General features: G+C 37.7%; 1 protein-coding gene across 11 annotated transcripts in view; it reads right to left on the reverse strand.

Moving 5' to 3' along the window:
• LMNTD1 (lamin tail domain containing 1) overlaps window positions 1–17,993 on the reverse strand; it is a 458,342-nt gene that overhangs the window by 354,639 nt on the left and 85,710 nt on the right. Inside the window, exon 1 of one of the 11 annotated variants that reach the window (XM_067008914.1) lies at window positions 7,764–7,818. The exons of the other annotated variants lie outside the window; for them this stretch is intronic. The gene's annotated coding sequence lies outside the window, so the exon portion shown is untranslated. Of the gene's footprint in view, window positions 1–7,763; window positions 7,819–17,993 lie in introns of those variants that run through there. 11 annotated transcript variants of the gene reach the window in all.

The raw sequence follows: 17,993 nt of genomic DNA on the forward strand, positions 1-17,993 counted from the left end.
AAATTTTTTAAAATAAAGAATATTCTAAGTATTCTTGGCCACAGACTGAAAATTGTCTTATCATCGTTTAAAATATTTTTTAAAAATTAATTAATTAATTTTTGGCTGCCTTGGGTCTTCGTTGCTGTGCTCGGGCTTTCTCTAGTTGCGGTGAGCGGTGGCTACTCTTCATTGTGTTGCACAGGCTTCTCACCCTGGTGGCTTCTCTTGTTGTGGAGCACGGGCTCTAGGCACGTGGGCTCAGTAGTTGTGGCTCGCGGGCTCTGGAGGGTAGCCTCAGTATTTGTGGTGCATGGGCTTAGTTGCTCCCCGGCATGTGGTATCTTCCCAGACCAGGGCTCTAACCCGAAGCCCCATCGTTGAAAACATTTTGTTTCTTTCCCCTCTACGTCATCAGGTAAGTTCTCCATTCCAGATAACAAAAGTGAAGCAGTATGACAGTAGACAGAATCATTTCCTGCTAATATTTCCCGGAGCATCAAAATAAGCTTAAGGAGCAGGCAGGTGGAAGCCCTTCAGGGGTGGAAGCAAAGTCATTACCAGACCCTTGCCCTGGACTTCACCCTGCAGAATCCCTGTCAGATCACCGCCCCACACCCCACACCCCCACCCCCGCCTACTGGATCCAAAATAAAACTTTGTAGCCAAAACATTCAGTGACAGATGGCTCGCTTCATTGTTGTAATGTTACCCTTTGGGTCTCTGAGGGGATGATTCCAGGAATAGAAAGCAGGGCAAATACAGGAGTGGATGTATAACAGAATCTAACACAAGTTAAGGTTTCTCCAGTTGCTGATGGAATCAAGACCTTCCCTCCTAAATTCTTCAGTTGAACAACAGGGAGCAGCCCCTCCCTCCCTCCAAATTGTAATTAGTGCATAGACTGAGGCATGGATCCAATGCCCCCTCTGACTCTGACCAGCTTGGTGATTTTTAACCTGCTCCTCAATTTCCTCATAAATAAAATGGGCATCATAATAGCATTGATACTTACCTTTAGGATTTCACTAAGTGCCCAGCCTAAGTTAACTAAGCCTAAATTAGTTGAACCTAAGTGCCTAAGCACTCAAAAATGGTAACTGTTCATATTTTCTTCCCACAATTTGATTAACTTGGTTTTGTAGAAAGGAACAATGCATACTAGAACATAAAACAAGATGCACAACTTAGGAAACCTACCAATGGAAATGATCTTTTGTTAAAATTCCTAATTCAGATAGGACTTAAACAAAATTAGTGGAAAGCCAGCAGATTATTATGTTATTACGGAATCAGGGGATTTTCCCACTGAAACAGGCCTTAAGAAGCAATTAGTCACTCTTTTCACAGTCGAGATCTCTAAAGCTAAAAGGGAGGTGGTGACGCACTCCTAGTCACATCGAAAAAGCTCCCTTGATAAAATTTCTCACATTGTTCATCAGAATTGCTTCTAAATTTCATTTTTTGTTTGCTTCGCTTTTTGAGAAAAACGTATGAATTTTTTCTATCACATGCATTCACAAAGTTATAATTCATGAGGGTCCTGTGTTTTTTGTTTTTCTAATTTGGCACATACCCTAATCTTTTCCCAGAGGCCTATATTTGTGCTGCTCTGTTCCAGTTTGTCTGGCATCACTGCTTCACCTTTTGGCTCCTAATTCAACATACTTTTACCACCATTATCTGAATAGTACCACCCCATCTGAATGTACTTCACAGCTGCCCTCTTCTGCTCTATGCCTGTGCCTGGGTCTGCTTTCCTGTTATTGTTACCTGTCTGTCTGTTCCTAAAAAATGCCATGAGGGAGTTCTGGTGCCTCACATAGGTTTGTTTTTTTTTTTTGCGGTACGCGGGCCTCTCACTGTTGTGGCCTCTCCCGTTGCAGAGCACAGGCTCCGGACGCGCAGGCTCAGCGGCCATGGCTCACGGGCCCAGCCACTCTGCGGCATGTGGGATCTTCCCGGACCGGGGCACGAACCCGTGTCCCCTGCATCGGCAGGCGGACTCTCAACCACTGCGCCACCAGGGAAGCCCTCACATAGGTTTTGAAAATCTTGACCTTCATTAGGGGTTAGTCACTGCATTATCACTGGATTTCTAACTTCCTTTCTTCAAAATTCTTTCCCAACTGAAAACCACACGAAATTAATCAGGTTCATGTTTTCCAAGATACCTTCACAAGAGTTTGCTCTTATTATGATTTAGGCTGAAGGCCCTTCAGAGTTAATCACTGAGTGCCAGAATCTTTACATACATTACTTTTAATTTTATAATAACCCTATGCGTTAATGAGTGCTATTATCCCCATTTTATGGATGTGGAAACCAAGAATCAGGGAATTTAAGTAACTTCCCCAAAAGCCTGTAGTGCAGGAAACAGCTGCCTTTCCCACTAAGCCAGGACGCCCGAGAGGGTCCTTTGGAGGACACAGCAATTGTGCTCAAATATTAGCATGCATGAAAGTTATCTGACATGTTTATTAAAAGTGTATACCGCAGAGTGCATCCCCCAAATTCCAGACTCCACCGTCCAGATTCTGATTCAGTGGGTGGACCCAGGCTCTGCTTGTCAACAAGCTCCCTGGGAGACTCTGATGCAGGCCATCTGCACAGCACACGCAGCTCAGGAGAGATGCAGCCTGGCTCTGCATTCCCAACGACGCACCAGCTCCAATCCAGGCACCACATTTCCCGCTTTTCTTCCCCTTAGCAGCTATAAATGAAGTGCTGAGATTCACATTTATAACAAAACTTAAGCTGTGTGGGGTTTTCCAGAATTCAGGTTTAATTGGGAGGCAGAATTCTAGCCTGGGGATCAATAGGACTGTTTCCTCTCTTTCCTTTACTGACTTCCCGTAGGTCATTTGATCAAATAACTTAACCTCATTGTGTCTCATTATTCTCCTCTGTAAATGGAATGTGAAAATTGATGTCCGCTACACACCGTAGAAGACCTCTAAAGAGGAAAACTGTGACCATGGGAGAAGCGTGAAAAGCTCCAGGCAAAGAATGTGGTGTGAGTCCTCAAGATGAAGTACCCTCTTACAAGAGGGGCGTGTTGATTTTTATCATGGTTACCATTTACTTTACAAAACAACCATTTGGCATTTGTGAGAGTGGAGGGCAGTAGCTTGCAATGGCAGGTTTTTTATTCTTGGAAAAGTGATTTTAAGTCTATGCACCTCATTTTCTTCATGTGTGAAATGGGAGTAAAAGTATTATCAGTCTCGTGGAGTGTTAAGTTACTTCATGCTTCACATAAATAAGCTTTGACAAATTGCTCAGCCCAGATATTTTTATTCTCAAGTGCTTGGCTTCAAACTTATTGATAATATCAGCATATTCATTCTCAAGTCCCTGCTATATGCTGTGAGATACTGGGTCCTACAGAAAACAAATATGATACTGTTCCTGCTCCTAGGAAAGTTACTCTCAAGCAGATGAGACACTTGTACATTATATCTAATGCAACTGACTTGGGGGGACTTTCACAGTGTATTATTAAGGGGGAAAAGCCCCTTAATACAAAAAGTGTCTACAATATGACCCTAATTTTTAAAAACAATTTTAAAACAATGACTGATTCCTCCATATTTTCATATCACACATTATAAACACACATATAAACATATATATATTTACAAAATACATACTTTACTAATTATATATATAATTAAGTTGTTTTGGAGAGAGAATAAAGAAATGAAAAAGAGAAGAAGGAACACACAGAAAAACCATAATAACAAGATAATTTTTAAAAATATAGAGATGTCCATGATACAAGAGTATATGTGATATGACCCCATTTAAATAAATTTGCATCTACATGTGTATGTATGCCTGTGTAAATGTGTGTGTATGAAATGCATGAAAACATAGTCTAAATACTAGCAGTGGCTACTCAAGGTATTGAAATTTAAGTGACCTTAATTAGGTGATCTTCTGTACTGCTAGGCTGTTTCTTACAATGGCAAAAGTTATTTTTAATAACAGAAAACCTGGGACTGTGTCAAGATATTTATTATTGTACATGATGAACTGCTTTATTTTGCTTTCCTCAAATTGTCCCTAAAACGTATGAATTACTTTGAAATGAGAAAGATTATATTCTTTAAAGTGGTATTCTTAGTAATGATAAAGCGCAGTGAAACAAAGATATTCTCGATGGAAGGCTAAAAGCTGCTTCATTACCCAAATAAAGCTGACTACACAATGAACTTGTTTTGCCAGAAGAAACTCAGTTACTGAACTCTCCTTTCGCTTTTTTCTTTTCCTTCTGTTTTCAATTATGTAAATCTTGGATTTGTCAAAAGAATCTAGCTTTTTAACTTTGCTGTATGGTTTCACTTATATTTTCCCAACTTATTATAATTTTCTACAGCTTATCATGTCCACAACTAAACTCATTATCTTCCTTCTGTCTCAACTGACTTCTATTCTTATCTCTTTTTTCAGTAAGAATGTCACCACTATCCTCGAGTCACCCAAACTGGATATCTGGGGAAACCCTGGATCCTACTTTTAGTTCATTGTCACTTCTGTAGACACTACATCTTAATATCAGACCACTCTTATCACATCTCTTCGCCATAGCTACTGTCCTCATTGGTTCTGCCTGAACTGCAGCTGTTATCTTTAAAGCAGTCCCCCGTCTCCACTTTGAAATTGTGATCAAGCAGGAGAACGTCTAAACTTCTTTACACACTACACGAACTGCCCACCTATCTTCACTTCCTTGAGGAAACCATCTTCCCCAAACATGCTGCCTTGGAGACTTTGGGTCACAGTGCTCTCACTCCCCATGATGCTATAAGCCAGGCAGTGAGAACTCCATCCCCCTAGACTCCATGCCTGGTTCAGAGAGAGGCATATGATTAAGAGTAGGGGGCTTCCCTGTCCCTGGTGGCGCAGTGGTTGAGAGTCCGCCTGCCGATGCAGAGGACACGGGTTCGTGCCCCGGTCCGGGAGGATCCAACATGCCGCGGAGCGGGTAGGCCCGTGAGCCATGGGCGCTGAGCCTGCGCGTCCGGATCCTGTGCTCCGCAACGGGAGAGGCCACAGCAGTGAGAGGCCCGCATACCGCAAAGAGTAGGGTCAGGCATTCTGTCCCAGGACTTCTCTGCTAGAGTAAGAAGAAAAACTCTCTCTTGCTTTTAGTGGGTCACAGATTAATTTAGCAAATTCCTCTGGAAGACTTATTTTCTTGAAACTTTCTTGGAGGCCATATTCAAATAGTGTAGACACAAAAGAGCAAGTCATTTCTTTTGGTCGTCCTATAAATAGGCATATATTTTCTCTTGTTTAAACTATTGTTAAAATAAATTTATTTTATTTATTTATTTTTGGCTGTGTTGGGTCTTTGTTGCTGTGCGCGGACTTTCTCTAGTTGCAGCGAGTGGGGGCTACTCTTTGCTGGGGTGCCGTGTGCCCCAGCTTCTCATTGCGGTGGTTTCTCTTGTTGTGGAGCATGGGCTCGAGGCGCGTGGGCTTCAGTAGTTGTGGTACTTGGGCTAAGTAGCTGTGGCTCACGGGCTCTAGAGCGCAGGCTCAGTAGTCGTGGTGCACGGGCTTAGTTGCTCCACGGCATGTGTGATCTTCCCGGACCAGGGCTCAAGCCCGTGTCTCCTGCATTGGCAGGTGGATTCTTTCTTTCTTTCTTTTTTTTTTTTTTTACAATGTGAAAATGTCATTTCTTTTTTTAACATCTTTATTGGAGTATAATTGCTTTACAATGATGTGTTAGTTTCTGCTTTATAACAAAGTGAATCAGCTATACATATACATATATCCCCATATCTCCTCCCTCTTGCGTCTTCCTCCCACCTTCCCTATCCCACCCCTCTAGGTGGTCACAAAGCACCGTGCTGACCTCCCTGTGCTATGCGGCTGCTTCCCACTAGCTATCTAATTTACGTTTGGTAGTGTATATATGTCCATGCCCCTCTCTCACTTTGTCACAGCTTACCCTTCCCCCTCCCTGTCTCCTCAAGTCCATCCTCTAGTAGCTCTGCGTCTTTATTCCTGTCCTGCCCTTAGGTTCATCAGAGCCATTTCTTTTTTTAGATTCCATATATATGTGTTAGCATACGGTATTTGTTTTTCTCTTTCCGACTTACTTCACTCTGTATGACAGACTCTAGGTCCATCCACCTCACTACAAATAACTCAATTTCATTTCTTTTTATGGCTGAGTAATATTCCATTGTATATATGTGCCACATCTTCTTTATCCATTGATCTGTTGTTGGACACTTAGGTTGCTTCCATGTCCTGGCTATTGTAAACAGAGCTGCAATGAACATTGTGGTACATGACTCCTTTTGAATTATGGTTTTCTCAGGGTAGATGCCCAGTAGTGGGATTGCTGGGTCATATAGCAGTTCTATGTTTAGTTTTTTAAGGAACCTCCATACTGTTCTCCATAGTGGCTGTATCAATTTACATTCCCACCAGCAGTGCAAGAGGGTTCCCTTTTCTCCACACCCTCTCCAGCATTTATTGTTTGTAGATTTTTTTGATGATAGGCAGGCAGATTCTTAACCACTGCGCCACCAGGGGAGCCCTAAATAGGCATATATTTTCATCCAGTTTGGGAACCAACTCCAATTTTTGAAAGGTAACCAGGTTAGTGGTGATTTATGATGATTTCTACTTTATTATCAGTGTGGTGGTTCCAAAAAAAGGGAAGCTATTAATTCTAATTTCTAATTTCAACTAGGCTATAAATGTCTTCATTTTTTCACATTCCACATTATAGGATTATCATAGAAATTGTTTATTTTTTGTTCTACCTTTTTTTTTTTTTTTTTTTTTTTTTTTAACATCTTTATTGGAGTATAATTGTTTTACAATAGTGTGTTAGTTTTCCCTCTACAACAAACTAAATCAGTTATACATACACACATGCTCCCACATCTCCTCCCTCTTGCATCACCCTCTCTCCCACCCTCCCTATCCCACCCCCCCAGGCGGTCACACAGCACAGAGGTGATCTCCCTGTGCTATGCAGCAGCTTCCCACCAGCTATCTAATTTACATTTGATAGTGTATATATGTCCCTGCCACTCCCCCACTTCGTCACAGCCCACCCCTCCCCCTCCCCCCCCCCCCATATCTGTTCTACCTTTTTATTGATAGATAATATGCATTAAAAGTATACAAAGTGCATAGCTCAATAAATTTTCAAAAGTGAAAACAACTTTTTTACTGTATATTTTTATGCACAAAAATAAAATTTAATGTGTCTAAGGTCAGGACCATGTTTTCATTTTTCTCAACCCCTAGCTTAATCCCACGCCCAACAGTAATGCCCAATGTCCTTTACCTACTAGACAAAGACATTTTATACCCAAAAGTCATCAGATAGAGAGGTTACTCCAGTGTATTAATTTAACAATAATTATTAATGTAGAACAATTATCAAGCGCTTATATGTACCATTATTATCTCAGTTTTAAAGACCAGGAAACTGGTAGACAGAGATTTAGAAAGTGACTGAGATCAAATAGCCAGTAAATGGAAGAGAGCAAGACTTCAAGATAAAACTCAGTTTCCCAAAAATAATTTATACCACCTAATTCCTCCACTAGGGAAACTACCATTTTCATTGAGACTGAGAAAAAACTCAACAATTTTTCTTGAGACCAAGAGATAAAATCCACTTTCCTTTAGTAAGTGTTAGCAGTGATTCAGCCTTTGATGAGGACAGCAATTGAGTGAACTCTAATAGTGTTTAAAATTCTCCAAAGACAAGGAAGAGCACATGTTAGAGATTACAGACTTACTCTTTATTTGTGCGCATCTTCCTGCATTTCTTACTGCATCCAGATCACCTCTGCAGTGCCAGATTCTTTTCTATGTAGCTACTTGTATGGAATATTTGGGATCCTTAATTTGGGAGCTCTTCCTGAAGGGTGAGATGGTGCTTCTGAGTGGGCAGCCTGCCTCTCATCTCTCTAAATGCCTGTCATTTAATTACAGAAGGATGGATGAGAAAGTCAGACCTTCCTTGAGGCTACTGAGAAAATCCCAACCAAAAACCCTACAAAATCCCATTTATTCAAATTGCTTAAGGTGAAGAAATTCTTCAGATTCCTTAAGACATGTTAAAAAATAATCCAAGACTAAATTTTAATGTGTAGTTTGAAAAGCTACCAATACTGCTAAGAGATTTCAGGGTGACACATTTATATTCTGATTCTGATTTTATCATAAGAAGTTCTCTTAAAAATAAGAAGCAAACAGTAGTCATTAGGGATTTGGTACCTGCCTTTTTTTTTGTTATGTTTTTATTTAATACAGCTAAGATGAAGACAAAAATTTGGTGAGACTTTAAATATAGTTGAAGTGAAGAAAAAATACATACACTAATTTGAAGTCTCTGCCATGGAATGTTCTAAAGAATACAGTGGAAGCAATATATCTTGAGTCTGAACTAGCAGAAACTACACATGAGGACTGAGTACATTATAGATCTGTAGACAAGGGAGATAAGATAGAATAAAAGAATGATTTTGAAGTTCCCTTTTAACTAAAGTTGATGCATCACTGGAACTTTAAAAGCAAAAATAAATCTAAGCAATTTATTGTCTTTTTAAAGTAAGATTTTCAGGGACTTCCCTCATGGTCCAGTGGTTAGGAATCTGCCTTCCAATGCAGGGGGTGCAGGTTCCATCCCTGGTTGGGGAACTAAGATCCCACACGCCACAGGGCAACTAAACCCGCACGCCGCAACTACTGAGCCCCTGCGCTCTGGAGCCTGCATGCCACAACGAATAGCCCGTGTGCTACAACTGAGACCGAACATGGACAAATAAATTTTAAAAATAAATAAAGTAAGGTTTTCATTCTTTCACGAGTAAAAAAAAATTGCAGCTGTAAAAGACTATGATGCACAATTTGTATTGGGGATAAAGAACCATGGTCCTAAACGTTAAGAAATTATCTCTTGCTCTTTCTTTGCCAAAGCAACTCTCTCAATAAATGTCTTTCAAATCAAGTTGTAGCAACAACAGAAGCTATGCCCATCTGCATTTGCTTTGTGAACTTGATGATCTGAAGAATGATGAAAGTATGATAACTCCATTAAGCGATCAGCCCAAACTGCTTTGCATGCAGCCCTGTGAATTATCCATTTCTTCACTGATCTCCTCTCATTTTCAAATATTGGTGGGATCTGCTTAGGTGAGAAGGGTCCCAGACGCATTACCTCTGCCCCTGCCTGCCCTGACTCTCTTCATCCTGTAATCTCATGACTACATGATACTCCAAACCTCATCTTGCTGGAGTCACAAGGTCATACTGATTGGTTTCTATGCAGTTCCAAACAATAGGTGTATTTTAAAATACACTTTTTTTCCTGATTTATAGTAATTTTAATATTATCACCAATATGCACAAACATTATTTATCTTTCTAAACTAAACTAGCACACCAGGTAAATGCCCCATCGTGCCCAGAATTAAGTTAACATTTGATTAAGTAGAACGAGCTTTCCCATCAGTACAATACTCAGCCATTAAGCAAAGCAACTGGTAGATAAAGACTGAGTGGATGGCTATATGATGGTTCATAGTAAAGAACCAATATCAGCTACTGAACATTCATTATGTTCCATTCACTATGCTTATTTCACATCTCACAACCTCTGAGTTAGGTGCAATTGTTTTCCAAATTTTACAAATAAGGAAACAGAAGCTTACAGAACCAAAATGTACACTGCTAGAAACTGGATTTGAACTCATGCCCTCTCGTACTCAGAGTTAATCCTCACACAGGAAGCTATGCATGACAATGGTCCAAACACACCAAGAAGCCCAAGTGTGGCCCACCATGAAGCGATGACATAAAGAGGAAAGTATTGTTTTTTCCCAAAACTTGATGTGTCTAGGAGGGTATTACACAGGCAATTTTACCCAAATGCCATTATGAAACAAAAGAAAAACTAAAGAACATAGAAAGCTGGTACTCTTCAGGAATAATAATAACAAGGTAACACCCTTAAAGCCCCCAACTAAAGACCTTGCCTTTTTTTTCTTGTTAGGTTCCCATCTGTGTTCCTGCAGGCATGAAACTGGAAGAAGAGATATGCATTTGCAAATACCCTCACACCCAACAAACTCAAATTCCTTACCTGAATTCCCTAGAATGTCTCCTTTTTCAACCAACTTATTTTTATTTTGTTCTTTACTTGGTTCCATTGTATTCTGTACCAAAGCAATGTTTCCCAGCCTCCCTTTCAAGTCTCTAAATCTTGTTGCCTTTATTCAGTTTCTCTCACTGTATTGTACTGTTTTCATTGCTGTGGTCCATCTTACTCTTTCTAATTTCTTCTGTGGCATGAACATTATTAACACCCCTGTCCCAGCCCTGTGAATGTTATAAATCCTCTGCCTACAGCATCTTGATTTTTCTGACTTTGTTTGGCATAGCTAAAGTAAACCCTATATTTATATAGTAGATAACAGGTATATAATCTCTTGTGTGTATATTTGCCAAAGACATACAAAGACATATGATAATTCATGGATTTATTTCAGATTGAGATTGTAGTGTTTATCCAGAATGTGGATTAATTGTATAGATTCACAGACATTTTTTTCTTCCATTTTTGTTGAGATGTAATTGACATACAGCACTGTATAAGTTTAAGGTGTAGAGCATACTGATTTGAATTACGTGGATCATGAAATTATTACCACAATACGTTTAATGAACATCCATTATCTCATGTAGATAAAAAATTAAAGAAATAGGAAAAAAAATTTTCCTTGCAATGAGAACACTTGGGATTTACTCTCTGAACAACTTTCATATATTAACACACAGAAGTGTTAATTATATTTATCATGTTGTACATTATATCCCTAGTGCTTACTTATCTTACAACTGGAAGTTTGTACATTTTGATTGCCTTCATCCCAATCCACCCCCCAACCAACCTCCACCTCTGGTAACAACAAAACTGATCTCTTTTTCTGAGAGTTTGTTTATTTGTTTTTGAAGTATAACAATACTATGTTCCTGGTACACAAAGCAGTGATTCAATATCTCTATACATTTCAAAATTACCATCACAATTAAGTCTAGTTACCTACCATTTGTCAACTTACCAAGATATTACATAATTATTGATATATTCCCTATACTATACATTTCATACCTGTGACTCATTTATTTTGTAACTGGAAGTTTGTACTTCTTAATTTCCCTCACCTATTTCTCTTCTATCCCACCTCTGGCAACCATCAGTTTGTTCCCTGTATATATGAATCTTTCTGTTTTGTTACATTTCTTCATTTGTTTTGTTTTTTTAGATTCCATGTGTAAGTGAAATTACACCATATTTGTCTTTCTCTGACTTATTTCACTTAGCATAATATCCTCTAGGGTCCATCCATGTTGTTGCAAATGGCAATATTTCATTCTCTTTCATGGATGAGTAATATTCCATTTTATATAGATAACTTATTCTTTATCCATTCATCTACTATTGGAGCTTAGGTTGCTTCCATATCTTGACTATTATGAACATAGGGGAGCATATATCCTTACAAATTAATGTTTTCCTTTTCTTTGGATAAATACCTAGGAGTGGAATTGTTGGGTCATAAGATAATTCTATTTTTAATTTTTTGAGGAACTTCACATTGTTTTCCATAGTGGCTGCACCAATTTACATTCCCACCAATAGTATTGGGTTGTCCAAAAAGTTAGTTTGGTTAGTGAATATGTTGTTCAATAAAGTTCTTCATGAAAATGAAAAATGTGTCTTTTTGTTTTACTTAGAACCAAATGAACTTTTTGGCCAACCCAATACATAAGGGTTCTTTTTTCTCCATATCCTCATTGACACTTGTTATATGTTGTCTTTTTGATAATATCTATTCTGATAGGTGTGAGGTGATATCTCATTGTGGTTTAGATTTGCATTTCCTTGATGATTAGTAATGATGAGTATTTTTTTTTTCATGTGCCTGTTGGCCACCTGTATGTCTTCTTTTAAAAATGTTCATATACTCTGCCAATTTTTTAATTAGGTTCTTTGGGGTTTTTTTGATGTCAACTTGTATGAGTTCTCTGTATAGTTGGGAGATTAACCCGATGTCAGATATATCATTTACAAATATTTTTGACCATTCTTCAGTAGGTGGCCTTTTTGTTTTCTTGATAGTTTCCTTCATTGTACAAAAGTTTTTTAGTTTGATGTAGTCTCATTTCCATTTGTTTAATTTTGCTTTTGTTTCTTGCCTGAAGAGACATATTCAAAAAAATATTGCTAACTCCAATGTCAAAGAGTTTATTGCCTATGTTTTCTTCTAGAAGTTTTATGGTTTCAGGTCTTATATTTAAAATATATATAAAATAGCAAATGGGGAAAATTGCCTTAATTCATCTATTATAACTCTAACTTTAGGAAGAATAAGAAAAGGATATTATTCTTGCGAGTCTCAGAAACAAAAAGTCTAAGAAATGAATTTGTGAATGAAACTTTTTAAGAAAATAAATTGAGTATGAAAAACTAAGATTTGCTTTGAAGCTTGATCAATTGAATTTTACTGGTGCTCTCTTTTTACAGCAAATTATGTAACTGACATTAAAATACTGAATTAATATCCACCAAAAAAAATTATTAGAACTAATAAACGAATTCAGTAAAGTTGCAGGATACAAAAATAATATACAGAAATCTGTTGCATTTCTATATACTAATAATGAACCATCACAAAGAGAAATGAAGAAAACAATCCCATTTACAGTTGCATCCAAAAAAAAAAAATTCCTAGGAATTTAATTTAACCAATAAGGTGAAAGACCTATACTGTGAAAACTAGAAGACTTTGAAGAAACAAATTAAAGACAACACAAATAAACAGAAAAAAAAAAAGTGCTCATGGACTGGAAGAAACAATATCGTTAAAATGTCCATACTCCTCAAAGCAATCTACAGATTCAATGCAATCCCTATCAAAATATCTATGGCATTTTTCACAGAACTAAAACAAATAACCCTAAAATTTGTATGGGTCCACAAAGGAGCCCAAGTAGCCAAAACAATCTTAAGAAAGAAGATACCACACTTCCTGATTTTGAACTATAATACAAAGTTACAATAATCAAAACATTATGAAACTGGAACAAAAACAGACACATGGATCAATGAAACGGAATAGAGAGCTCAGAAATGAATCCACACTTATATGGTCAATTAATTTATGACAATGGAGGTAAGAATATCCAATGGGAAAAAGACAGTCTCTTCAATAAATGATGTTGGGGAAACTGGACAGCTACATTCAAAAAAATGAAACTGGACTTCTTTTTATACCATATACAAAAATAAACTCAAAATGGATTAAAGACTGAAATGTGAGACCTGAAACCATAAAACTTCTAGAAGAATATATAGACAGTAATCTCTTTGACACTGGTCTTAGCAACATATTTTTGGGTATGCCTCTTCAGGCAAGGGAAACAAGAGCAAAATTAAGCACATGGGACTACACCAAACTAAAAAGCTTTCACACAGGGAAGGAAACCAGCAACCAAAATGAAAGGCAATCTACTGAACTGGAGAATATCTGCAAATGATATATCCAGTAAGGGGTTGATATCCAAAATATATAAAGGATTCACACAACTCAATATCAAAAAAACCAAACAACCTGCTTTTTAAATGGGCATAGGACCTGAATAGACATTTTTCCAAGGGAAATATACAGATGGCCAATAGACACATGAAAATGTGCTCAGTGTCACTAATCATCAGGGAAATGCAAATCAAAATCACAATGAGATACCACCTCACACCTATCAGGATGGCTATTATCAAAAAGACAAGAAACAGCAAGTATTAGTGAGGATGTGGAAAAAAGGGAACCTCCATGCACTGTTTGTAGGAATGTAAATTGGTGCAGTCACTATGGAAAAGGGTATAAAGTTTCCTAAAAAAAAATTAAAAATAGAACTACTATATGGTCCAGCAATTCCACTACTGGGTTTTCATCTGAAGAAATGAAAACACAATTTGAAAAGATATAGGTACCCCTAGGTTCATTGCAGAACTATTTACAATAGCCAAGATATGGAAGCAATGTAAGTGTCCATTGATAGATGAATGGATAAAAATGTGGTATATATATATATATATATATATATATATATATATATATATATATATATATATATACACACACACAATGGAATATTACTCGGTCATTAAAATGATAAAATCTTGCCCTTTGCAGCAATACGGATGGACCTAGAGGGTATTATATGAAGTAAAATAAGTTAGACAGAGAAAGACAAATACTGTATAATTTCACTTATACGTGGAATCTAAAAAGCAAAACAGATGAACAATCCAAACAAAACTGAAGCAGACTCACATATATAGAGAACAAACAGGTGGTTACCAGAGGGGTGGGGGGTTGAGGGACAGATGAAATAGGTGAAGGAGATTAAGAGGTACAAACTTCCAGCTATAAAATAAATAAGTCACAGGGATGTAATGCATAGTAGAGGGAATATAGTCAATAATATTGTAACAACTTTGGTGACAGATGGGAACTAGATTTATTATTATCATTTCATAATATTTAAAAATATTGAATCACTATGTAATATACCTGAAACTAATGTAATATGTATATTAATTATAATTCAATTAAAAATAATAAAATAATTCATATTCACTTGCCATTAGTTCAGTCAAATAGCTCTGTTGGTAATTCTTATGATAAAGACAACTAATAATAAAATAATGTTAGAATTGAGAAATACATACTGTAGTCCATGTATCATTTTTTCAATACTATAATAAGTGCTAGAGGTAGACTAAGATCCAGGATCCTGGAGCCAAACTGTATAGGTTCAAATACTGACTCTGTCACTTACTAGCTATGTGACCTTAGGCAATTTACCTAACCTCTCTGTGTCTCAATTTCCTCATTTTTAAAAAAATATGGATAATAATAATATCTACCCCATAGGGTTTTTATAAAGATTACATTAGTTAATAAATGTAGGGCTTCCCTGGGGGCGCAGTGGTTGAGAGTCCGCCTGCCGATGCAGGGGACGCGGGTTCGTGTCCCGGGTCTGGGAGGATCCCACATGCCGCGGAGCGGCTGGGCCCGTGGGCCATGGCTGCTGAGCCTGCACGTCTGGAGCCTGTGCTCCGCAATGGGAGAGGCCACGACAGTGAGAGGCCCGCGTACCGCAAAAAAAAAAAAAAAAAAAAAAAAAAAATTAATAAATGTAAAAACTTAGAACAATGCCTTCCACATATTTGGCATTATTTAAGTATTTGCTGTTGTTCTTTGAAATTTATATTTGAAAAGATATGTGATTGATCATGACATTCATTTCTGGTTTTAATAATACTTATAAAACTAGGAAGAGGAAAAAAAGTGTTCTTAACTTGAAGCACTGGTTAAGAATGCTCTGGTGGAAAGTAACAGAAAACTCTGTGAATGGTGGTTTAAGCTATAATAACATTTTTGTATTTATTTTACAAGAATTTCAGAAGCAGACAGTCTCAGAACTGGGTCAGTGAGCTAAAAATATAACTCAGGACTCAGGTTCATTCCAGCCTTGTGTTTTGACCATGCTTAGCTGTCAGCTCTTCATTCTCATGCTGGTTGCTTATTATTAGGAGGGCTGCCACAGCGCTAGGCTTCAAGACTGGATGCAGGAAAAGGAGAACTGCCAACAAGCTCTGCACTCACACACGCACTGATACCTAACGCTTAAGAGGATTCAAATGGTCTCTCTCTTAAGATGCCAGCAGACTTCCCCTTAACAGAGGAAGTAAGTAACTGGCTCTCCAGCATCCATAGTTAGAGGTTACAGAATGGCTTTGAGGGTAGCCCACTAGCACTTTCTGTTACTTTGATGAAGACAACTTATCAGAAACCAAAAACAAATGTCACACATAAGATGTGAACTCTTGAAGAATTTTGATTAAAGCTCAGAACAAGAAAAGTCTGCTTATTCACACCTATTATTCAATGTTTTTATGGATGCCCTAGCCAGTGGTCATAAACCAAGAAAATCAAAGACAATCAATTGAAAAGTTTAGATTTAAAATGAAATAAAGGGACTTCCTTGGAAGTCCAGTGGTTAAGAATCCACCTTCCAATGCAGGGGACGCCAGTTCGCTCCCTGGTCAGGGAACTAAGATCCCACATGCCGTGGGGCAACTAAGCCCACGCACCACAACTACTGAGCTGGCGTGCTCTAGAGCCTGCACGCCACAACTAGAGAGAAGCCTGCGTGCCGCAATGAAGAGCCCGTGTGCTTGCAACTAAGACCAGATGCAGCCAAATAAATAAAATAAATAAATACTTTAAAAAATGAAATAAAATTAAAATTCAGTTCCTCAGTTTCACTAACAACATTTCAAGTGACCAATGGCCTCATGTCACTAGTGGCTACCATACTGGACAACTCAGAGGACATTTCCATCATCTCTGAAAGTTTGATTTGACATTGCTGCGGTTTAGAGGGAAAGTTGTCAGTACCCACAAACCTTTAAAATGTGAATGTTAGCTGAATGCACAATTACACTACTGACAATAATTTGTCCTGCCAAAGTACACAATTGCACAAAACTGTGTGTATAAAATTGTAATATGATTAGCAGTACTCCCACAATGGAAGTGATATGTGTCCATCATCAGAGGGGGGATTTAATAAATTATACTACATCCAGATTATAATACATTATGCAGACATTTGAAAAAATGATACAGATCTATATATACGCACAAGGAAGGATGCCTGCCATATATTGCTGAGTGAATCAAGCAAGTTACACCCATACACTACGATCCCATTTTGATTTCAAATATATTGTACATACATTTGTATAAAATCGTATACATATAATTGCACATGTTTCAGGACCAGGACTACAGGGAAGTCAGTGAGATGCCTAGGGCACAAAATTCTCAGTACCTCTGTAAATTTTAGACCCTAGATGCCTCACTTACCATACCCTACCTAGTCCTGGCCCTGATATGTTTGCATGAATATAGAAAAATCTTTGAGAATAATCACACATGAATAAAGGAGTAGTTTCATTTTAACATTTTTCACTTCTATATTATTTGATTTTTTTTTAAGGAAGGATGTGACCTGAAGTAAGTTGTTTATTAAAGCCTATACCTAAGGGAACAGTAGAGACCAAAACAGCAGTGAAAGACCTGCTCTAGTCTGGGGCCCGTTACAGACTAGCAACATGTTAATATCTGAGCTGGTTTTCATGTTGAGTTCCACATAATTTCTGAAGATTTTCATTTGACCCTTTGAACAGAGGAAATACTACCAGCATTTTTATTATATAAATAATCATGTTTGCTTCTATTTGTATTTCTTCATGTTATATTCTCAACGCTTATTAGCAATAGCTCTTCCAGACCACAGCTTCTGTATAATTACCATGTAGTCAGCAGAGCAAAATTTTAATGACTTTTTAACAACACAGAATGTGGTCAATCACTTGCCGAATTATTACAGTAGCTCAAGTCTCTGGTCTCTGTATCAATACCAAAAATGCTGCTAATCATGGAGTTTCCAACATGAATTGAGTGGCTTCAGTCTTTTTCATTCGATGTCTATTTATATTTTCTTCCGATCAATGTTCATGCCTTTGTTGTGTATTTTCAATTTTTGAGCTTTCAATGATTGTTTTAAATGAGACTTGATAACCTTATTTTTTCAGGAGATCATACTTGTTGTAGCCTGTTACCTTTTGTAATTAAAGCTAACAATGGGCTTAGCTTTGTTTTAGTATGTATATTTTTCACAGAAGATAAAGAGTAGGAAGTGTGCCCTGTGTTTATACGGACAATGAATTGACACAATCCTCTCGATATTTATATATTACCTCCATATGGTGTGAAGTATTTCCATTGTGTTTTGTTGTTTTTCAAAGATGGGATGAATAGTTCCTTTTCTGTTCTGAAACCTTTCAAATCTGCCCATAGAAAGTCCAACCCATAATTCCACAGACA

Source organism: Kogia breviceps, chromosome 12 (genome assembly GCF_026419965.1).
Source record: "Kogia breviceps isolate mKogBre1 chromosome 12, mKogBre1 haplotype 1, whole genome shotgun sequence".
NCBI lineage: Eukaryota > Metazoa > Chordata > Mammalia > Artiodactyla > Physeteridae > Kogia > Kogia breviceps.